The sequence below is a fragment of the Octopus bimaculoides genome, chromosome 8 (assembly GCF_046866305.1).
Source record: "Octopus bimaculoides isolate indiv1 chromosome 8, ASM4686630v1, whole genome shotgun sequence".
Taxonomy (NCBI): Eukaryota; Metazoa; Mollusca; class Cephalopoda; order Octopoda; family Octopodidae; genus Octopus; species Octopus bimaculoides.
In genome coordinates, this window is record NC_142935.1 from 15,823,590 (window position 1) to 15,833,589 (window position 10,000).

General features: G+C 35.3%; 1 protein-coding gene across 2 annotated transcripts in view; it reads left to right on the forward strand.

Moving 5' to 3' along the window:
• Nucleotides 1-10,000, forward strand: part of LOC106874982 (gamma-aminobutyric acid receptor alpha-like) — a 534,020-nt gene that overhangs the window by 395,390 nt on the left and 128,630 nt on the right. The gene's annotated exons all lie outside the window — the stretch shown is intronic.

Here is a 10,000-nt window from a genome sequence, read left to right on the forward strand (position 1 = left end):
AGGGGGGAAGAGAAAGAAAATTCACAGCGACAATGCTCTTCTCAATACGTGTGACGTACAAGTTAAGACAATCGTTTACACTTCCCGCACGGATGGTAAGCCAGGAATAATTTTCAGCTCCTTTTTTGATCATTCCAAATGCTCCTACAATCACTATTTTCGATACAATATTTTCGATTTCGATTAGCAAATATTTATATTAACTGAGTTTATCAAATTTTTTGTCGAGATGTTACGGTCACAGGGTATGCCCATATGAATCAATAAACAGACTTTATTGTGTGGGTCTTTCACAACAATATCTGCTTTATTTCTTTGATGGTCCGATCTTTACATACTGGAAAGACGCAAAGAATCGTTACATTTTCTCCCTCTGTTACAGCCTCGGAGTGGTGCTTGTACCATTTGTCTGCAGGTTTTATTTTATAATGCCAACACATTAAACAGTGTAGATATTGGCCAACTCTGTCTGTCATGCCTTGATTTATACTCTACATGTGCTAAAATCTTACGCCCAGATATTAGGTAGTCCACTGTTTCAATCTCATCGTTGTAGTATCGGCACTTTAGGTCTACACCATTTTTCATCACATTGGCATGATAGTTCTGGGTCAATAAGCTCTGATCTTGAGCAACCAAGATAAAGACTTTACTCTCTGCCTTTAGTCCTAAGCACCGTAGGCACTGATGAGTGTGCTTGTAGTCTACATCAGCTTGTTTGATACGGGCCACATATTTGCCATGCAGAGGTTTCGGTTCTCATCTATCAGCCAATTGTTCAAACACACATTGCTTTGACATTGATTTCACCTCTTTGCAACTACAATTTCCGCACTTCCATCATGCTGTTCAACCTGAGTATAATGCATAAACTCACTTGAAAATTTCTTGCTCTCCTTCATAACAGAATGAAGCTTCTTACGTCTTTCGTGGTTTTCAACGAGCTTTAGCATCCAGTCGTTAGATGTTTCAAGATATTTTGCCAGTCCAATTGTGGTGGTTTTGTAAGAGATTTCAAATTGTTTCACGCCTCGACCTCCTTGAGCTCTGGATAGGTAAAAACAATCTGCGTCTGCCTTTGGGTGGTGCATACTGTTGCAAGTCGGCAGCTTACGGATTTTCCTGTCAATCTTCCTTATTTCGTTCATATTGCAGTTCAACAAATTGAAACTGTAACTAACAATCGGAACTGCCAAGGAATTTGTAGCTAACACCTTGTTACAGGCATTTAACTCGGATTTTAGGACTACTCGAACTCTCCTGTAATATTCCTTCCTCGTCTCCTTCGTGCTTGTGTGCTGAATGCCAGAGTTCTCATTTATTCCGAGGTATTTGTAAGTTTGTTCCTGCCCGACTTCTTTTATAACTGTGTCAGCATCCAACACCACTGTGAGGTCTTCAATTTCCTTTTCAGGAAAGTGACCATAGCACATTTATCAAGACCAAATTCCATCCCGATGTCATCACTGAATGCTTTCACAGTACGTCTTTGCCATAGAGTATAGGTGACTTATTTTCTTGTCGCCAATTTTATGTCCATGCCCTGTTCTGTTAAGTTCACTTGTAAGGGATATTAGGGCTATGCAAAAAGTCAAAGGTGAAAGTGAGTTAGCTTCGAAAATGATATTATGATATTAATATCTGTTGTGGTCAGTACTCCATTAGAGTGGTATAATTGGAGATTCGTATTCCACACTGATATATTGTGCTTCGGGAAGTTTAAAATCACGGGAATATCTAGCGATTTCAAGATCCACGAATGCCGTATGATGTCAAAGACCTTTTTATAATCAATCCATGCAGAAATGAGATTTTTGTGTAATAAGTCCTGAGGTCGATTTCTTCTACCGAGAGGCGGTGCTCCAGCATGGCCACAGTCAAATAACTGAAACAAGTAAAAGAATAAAATAATATATATATAAATATATATGTATGTATGTGTTTACATGTGTAAATCTATTATATTATGTATATATATATATATATATTATATGTTATGTATTGTAAATCATATACATACATACACACACTTTTCGTCGTCGTATCATAGTTGTTATAACTGACTATTAAACATTATAATGTTTATAATGTTTACCATTGTTTGTGAATGATGTTTTTCCTTCGTTTTATTAGCCATGTTTTGTTGTCGATGCCGCCATTATTTTTTACTACTTTGCTTAATGATTACTTGATTAAATGTGTGTGGGGCGGGGTGTATTATTGTTGCTCCAAGTATATTTACTGTGGCTTTACTTTTGTTAGTCTTAACATTTTATGGTCGCAGCAAAATCTCTTAAATTAGTTTCATTTATTTTTATTGCTTTCTTTTATTTTGTTCCATATTTGAATTGTTATGAATATCTAATAGATTGTTTATTTGAACCCAGAGTAATGGAACCTGTCTACATAACATTTACCATTTTCTATCAAAGTTCTAACACCTGCAAGTCAACTACAACTTCATTGTTTCCTCACAAAGCAATAACATTTCCTTCCCGTATCCTCTCCGTCGCTATTTATTTGAGAAGAACCCAATGAAAAATTCTAAAAAGATAAACTGTTATTAGTTGTTAGCTATGACTTTCACTATTGTAAATCTTTTAAACGTCTGATTAAAATAAATAAAAGCTATCAGACAATAGCGATCAACGATTGCCGAAAGCTTCTGATACAAAGGAAATGGGTATTTAAAACATTTCCGTTTGAGTAGTGTATGCTCTACAAAACGTGGGAAGAGATTGTTGAAATTGGAAATAATAAAACCTTGGTTTTTAACAGAAGAGAAATTGTATTTCATGTAAAAGGTTATAATCGCTTATGTAAAATGTGCAACGAAATTTGACAGCTTATACCTGAGGACATATATTGCTTCAAACTATATTATTGCATTGTTTAGATGAAAAGAGAAACGAGAATGAAAATATGACGTATGCTGGATGTTGCATCCAATTTCATCATATATAAGTAAGTAAACATATGGCTAATAATATCAAATATTGCAGGAAACCAAACACTAAATTGCCATGAGCATTAAGATCCCCACATATGAAATTATAGGATGTAGTTTTTCATAGATAAAATATATGCCTTAGCTACGTGATATATCATTGCTTCCCGTGTATAATGTCATAAGAAAAACGGAGTCCATAGTTGTGTAGTAAACCTTTTTCTGAGAATAGTGAACTTTAATATGAATCTTCAACAGATACCTCAAAAACATAGCGTGATGGATACATTTCATTCAACAACACCAAGTTATATAAATAATCACTACACTTGTATGGCGATTAAGAATTTCGCTTCGCGAGTACGTGGTTTTTGGATTCAATCCAAGTGAATGGCACCTTGAGCAAATGTCTTCTACGACAGTCACGGACTATAGTACGAAGTACATGTCGGTAAAAATGATAGAATAGTTTAAACTGTGGTGTATGAATGTGTGTGTGTCTGTGTGTGTGTGTGTGTGTGTGTGTGTGTGTGTGTGTGTGTGTGTGTGTGTGTGTGTGCATCCCTTAAGTTTCTTTAACGGAAACGTTTTGAATATTATTATTATTATTATTTAAAAAACAATAAGAAGAGTGCGACTGTTATCGAATGAACAATATTTCGACACTTCGTGCATCTTCCACATGTTCATAATAATCATCTCAATCTACTTCATTTTTGGTAATATTTAAAGTCGCACTCTTCTTATTGTTTCTTTACCTCAATCCTTAAATATTATTATTATTATTATTATTATTATTATTATTATTATTATTATTATTATTATTATTATTATTATTATTATTAACAATAATAATAATAATATTATTATCGTTATATAAACTGAAATGGCGGAAATACGAATGTGGCAAATTTTAACTATTTCTCTGTAAATTAACAAAAATAATGAACTGCCTTAATCGATTGTCAATATATATTGAGTTCTCATCAGAGGCGTCTACATCAGCTGACCAATCCAAGAGTAACGAGCAGTCATATATATATATATATATATATATATATATATATATATATATATAAGGATTTTGTAATGAGATAAAAAAAAAAAAGGTTGTATATAATATAGAACATTATACACAGCCTTGGTTTTTTATCTCATTACGAAATCCTTATATTCACACACTGATATATGACCTACGTTGGACCCCTTATTCGCATAATCACTGAACCTGGAGCTTAACTATGGTCTATCCATAGCACTTACTCAGCATTACCTGAAACTTCTGGGTCTAATTGACACCACTTTCGCTCATAACCTACATATATATATATATATATATATATATATATATATATATAGAGAGAGAGAGAGAGAGAGAGAGAGAGAGAGAGAGAGAGATGTGTGTGTATATGTTTGCTTCATGTGTGATTATATATAAAAACAATTTAACATTAAACTGAAGGATTATTCAACAGTTTTTAGAGTGTGTGTGTATATATATATATACCGAGAGAGAGAGAGAGAGAGAGAGAGAGAGAGAGAGAGAGAGAGAGAGAGAGAGAGAGAGAGAGAGAAACAGATGGACAAAGATGGTTGTGTACTTCTGTCTCTCTGCCTCTCCTTGCGTTTGACACTGCTCGGAAAATGGCGTTTGTGTTCATGCCCCGTTATTTAGCGACGCAAGAAATAAAAATCGCTGAAATATTTATGAGATTTTTTTTTAATTACTGCAATCAATATAATAAATTGAAAACCACTCACGGCATTGCCCCAGCATGGCCAGAATCTAAAAAAGTAAACAAGTAAAAGTGGGCATCAAAGAGACACATCTTGTCGCTATACTCTGTTAATAAACAACGCATAATAAATTCTTTTCAGATTCACTGTATTTCCCGAGTCTCATAACTTCAGACGCGTCTTCGCTAATAGTCACACATGGCAACAGCGATTAGCATAGTCATGTTCGAATATACCGGAACGTATTAAGAATGAAAATGGGAGGTCATTGTTTTGATTTTCTCTGTTCTCTGTATACCTGATGACTAATTATAAACAAGTATTGTATTCAAAGAACGGAATTTCATATTCAGTGTCTCTTGATACTTCAGCTTCAGATAGTTCTTCATTCTCTGCTGGCCCTGCATCGAATACATTAATAACTCTTTCTACTAATAGGTACGATGCCCGAAATTTGGAAGTAGGGGGCTAGTCGATTAGATTAGCCCCAGTGCACAACTGGTATTTATTTCATTGACAACGAAAGGATGAAGGGCAAAATTGACCTCGACAGGAATTTAGACTCAGAACGGGAAGAAGGAGGAAATGCCGCTAAGCTTCAGTCCACAGTTATGAATCGAACCAACTACTGAGCTCTTTATTCAGTAGATCAACATGCTAGAAATAGCAGCCAAAACTTCCTCAAATCACAGCCAATGGTTTGAAAAATAATTTTTGATCTACAAAAACTGGAATGGTCACTATTGGAACAACTTTGATGACAGGTCCGTATCATCGAGGCTGACTTTGTTTGAAACAACATAGATTTGGATATGTTTTGTCCTCTCTCTCTTACTTTCTCTCTCTCCCTCTCTCTCTCTCTCTCTTTCTGTCTGTTTATCTATATATTTATCTTTCTATCACTTTCTTTCTTATTCTCTCTCACTCACTCTCTCTCTCTCTCTCTCTCTCTCTCTCTCTTTCTCCCTCTCTGTCTATTTCTATCGATCACTTTTCTCTGTCACTATCACTCTATCTCTCTACTCTCTCTTTCCCTTACTCTTACTCTCTCATTACCACTTTCTGTCTATCTCCTTCACTCTCTCTCTTTCATTCTCACTCACCCTCTCTCTCTCCCTCTCTCTCTTCTTTCTCTCTCTCTCTCTCTCTCTCTCTTTCTATCTACCCATCTATCTACATATCTATCTATTTATCAACCTTCCTATCTTTCCTTCTTTCCCTTTTCTTCCGCAACAGTAATAGTTCCTATTCCTCTTCTGAACTTCTGGTACAAAATACTTTCCCAATAATTCTTCCATTGCGCAAGCTGTTTGCATGGTAACTGAAAATTACTTGTTCACTGCACATGGAAACTTTAAAATTACCGGTACATTTCACACAGGAAGTTAAAAATTACCGATGGACTTTGCATGGGAAATCTAAAATTACTGTTACAAGTCAGAAATTGGCGGTACTTTTCGCATGGAAAATTTAAGGCGGTGAGCTGTTAGAATCGTTAGCGAGTCGGACAAAATGCTTAGTGACATTTCTTCCGGCTCTTCATTTTCTGTGTTCAAATTCCACCGAGATACGTTTTGCCTTCCACACATTCGGAAACGATAAAACAAGTGCCACATGAGCGCTGGGGTCGATATAAGTCGACTTGCCCTCTCCACGTGAAAAGTGCTGGCTTTGTGCCAAAATTACGAGAACATTTCACGTGGAAATTCAAAAATAATTGGCAGGTTATGGTAAGTTAAAACTGGCTGGTGCACATCAAATGTAGAGTTTTGTAAAGAAGACAATGTTTTGCGTGGGTGTGTGGTAAGAAGTTGGCTTCCCAACGATATGGTTTTGGGTTCAATGCCACTGTGTGGCACCTTGCGCAAGCCTCGGGCCGACCAAACCTTTCCGAGTGGATTTGATAGACAGAAACTGAAAGAAGCGCGTTATATATATATATATATATATATACTGGAGTAAGCACTGCTGCTTTTAAATATATATACTTATGTGTGTATTTTTGTGTCTGTGTTTGTCTCCCACTACTACCACATCCGGTGTTGGTATGTTTACATCCTTGCAACTTAGCGGTTCGGCAAAGGTGAAAAGTACAATAAGTATCAGGCTTTAAAAGAAAAGTAAGTACTAAGGTCGATTTGTTCGACTAACATTTCTTCAACACGGTGCCCCAGCATGGCTGCAGTCTAATGACGTAACAAGTAAAAGATGAAAGATAATCTAGGGGGAAAATATTCCCTACTTTTGTTTAATCATTCTGGTGTATGATAAAATAATGACAACACACTTTATCAAAATGATCGACTATTAGAATGTAATTTCTAAATATTTGAATTATGCTTCAAAAGCCTTCAACCGACCTAGAAACCCTTTGCAGCTCTCTGTTTGGCCGCAGTCTAATGACTGAAACCAATATGAGATTAAAGATATATATCTATATATGGAAGAATTTTAAAACTTCCAGAGACGAAGGAAAAAAATCGTTTTGACGATGGAACGTGTAAATTTAGTTATATAAATATAGTAAATATAGTAAATATAGTTATAAATAATAACGTGTAAATGCTGAGTACAAAACCCATGGACGGGAAAATTCGAAGGCTAAGGTAGAGATTAGTTACTGTGGAATGTGTTGTCTTTTAACGAAATCAATAGCTTCCACTCTAAAACAATAAATACGATAGTGCGATATCACGCCGCTACGATTCCCTTGCTTATGTTTTACCTCAAGAGCAAATACAGACTAACAATACCTAGTATTGTTCTTTCTTGATGCTCAGGAATATCTCAGATATATTTTCAAATTACCGAATGTGATGGATTGAAAAGCGTGTTTTACCTGAACCACTGTCTCTCTCTGATGACAATATACAATCAAAGGCTATATACAGATTCAAATCCCGTCGCATATCTCCAGTTTATTTTCGATTTATTTGCATTCCATAGTTGTTTCCCTTGACTCTTTTGACCAAAATTAAGCATTAAGTAATGTATTTTCTCCGCAAATCAATTAATTATAATTAATTGAACAAATTTTACGTTCACTACGTATTTTAGTTTTCATGTTGTTGTTCTGGTTATATTTATTTATTTGGGGAGAGGCATAGATATCATTAAATTAATAATGTATTTTGATGAGTTTTTTTCTCTTTTTAGTATTATTTTGTTGTCACTTTTATAACCTTTTCAACACTGTTTTTGTAGCACAACATTGTAATTGTTATTGAATTTACAACAACCACTGTTCATATTTCTGTTAATACAATCAACTATTTTGTTACTTTTAGTCATGAATTAAGAGCTTGGTATTTTATGAGGATAGACTGGTGTACTAATAGCGGAAGAGACGATAGCTTGTTTTTTTGTTTTGTTTTTGTTTTCGGTTTTCTTTTTGTTTGTTTTTCTTTGCTTTGTTTTCGTTTTTTTTTTTTTCAGCGATTGTGCAGTGTCCACGATCGATACATTAACTCTGGTGAATGACATGAAAATTACAGCCTTCCATACTTTCTCTCTTCGTTATAAATCTAATACCTTGTGTCCCTGTGACAAATAATTATTTTACTAATAATACACCATGTAACGCTACATAATGTCTGTGATCAATACGGATGCACATGTACATATAACGTCTGTCTCATTTATGATCAGGAACGGACACAGAGAACAATTAGTTTAGGTTTACATTTATTTCTAGATTCTTTGCATTACGGGGTAGAAAATGATTTGACCTCCAATATGTTAGCAACGGGAGACTTAAATAATCATAATTCAGTACCATATTCAAAATGCGATGTGGGTTTCTATAATCTATACGACGCTAAATAACATGAGTTAAAATAACTGATTTTAAACCAACAAATTCATATTAACTTAATACAGTTCTATATTTGAGAGATGGGGAATTATGTACATTATTTACATTATTTATATTTGACGGATATTTGTCCTCATCTTGTTTGTTGTTACCACAACGTTTCGGCTGATATACCCTCCAGCCTTCATCAGGTGTCTTGGAAAAATTTCGAACCTGGGTTCTCATTCCTAAGGTATTTTTCGATGTTATCATTATTATTATTATCATTATTATTATTATTATTATTATTATTATTATTTTATGTTTGACTTTTGTTTTGCATTTGTACAAGTTGGATCCAAGTCTCACCCAGAGACCTCAAGAGACAACAAGTTAGAAGTTCATGTAGGTGTTATGCCTAGGGTACCATATATTTGGATTTGTACAGTTTTGTTCTAGTGAATGTTTAAGAAACCATGAGAAAATTATGTTTGTTTTAAAATTTGAGATCACATAGACAGTATTTTACGTAGGATATGGGCAGTTCCCATGAGCACTATCTTTTGAACTTCAGCCATTTTGGGGTTTCCTGGTATCTGAGTTAGGTAGTAATCAGCTCGTTTCGCTGTCATTCCCAGGGCACCTATGACAATAGGTATTGTTTTCGTCTTCAGATTCCACATTTTGCTAATTTCTATTTCAAGATCTTTATATTTGCTCAGTTTTTGACAGATACGTTTATATCGATTGGGACAGTCATATCAATGAGGAGGCATGATCTTTGTCTGAAGTCTTTCAGTATGATGTCTGACCTATTTGCGTCTATCTTTCTGTCAGTTTGAATGGTGAAGTTCCAGAGGAGTGCAATGTGATCATTTTCAAGTACTGGGGGTGGTTTGTGTTCCCACCAGTTTTTATCATGGGGCAAGTCCAGGTTTTTGCATATTACCCAGTGAATATATTGTGCAGCTCTATCATGCCTGTTGAGATACTCTGTAGGCGCAAGCAGACTGCACATGGAGACAACATGATCGATGGTCTCATTTTGTTGTTGGCATATACGACATAATGGGGAGCTGCCGTTCTTTAATATGTTGGCCTGGTAGTTCTTTGTAAGTAGGCATTGATCTTGGGCTACTATGATAAACCCCTCTGTTTCTGATTTCAAGCATGGTAGAAGGCTGTAAGAACTTCTTTATTATCTTCCCTAGACCATTTTTCATTCTTTTTCTTTTGGTTATTTGAAGACGAGCATGGATGGCCATCTGTTGGAATATTCCGGTTGTGGGGTACTTCCAGCTCCTGTGTGTCGGGAAGATTTGAACCAGTAGCAGATTTCTCGTCTCGGATCTGGTTCATTATCCGAGTAAGTGGTCCTTTATAACCCGGTCGATGACCATTCCGGTTTGTTAACAACAAACAAGATGAGGACAAATATCTGTCAGTTGTAAATAATGTAAATAATGATCATATTAACTTATCTCAACATTTTTAAGTATTATATATCAAAGCTTGGTTCTGGA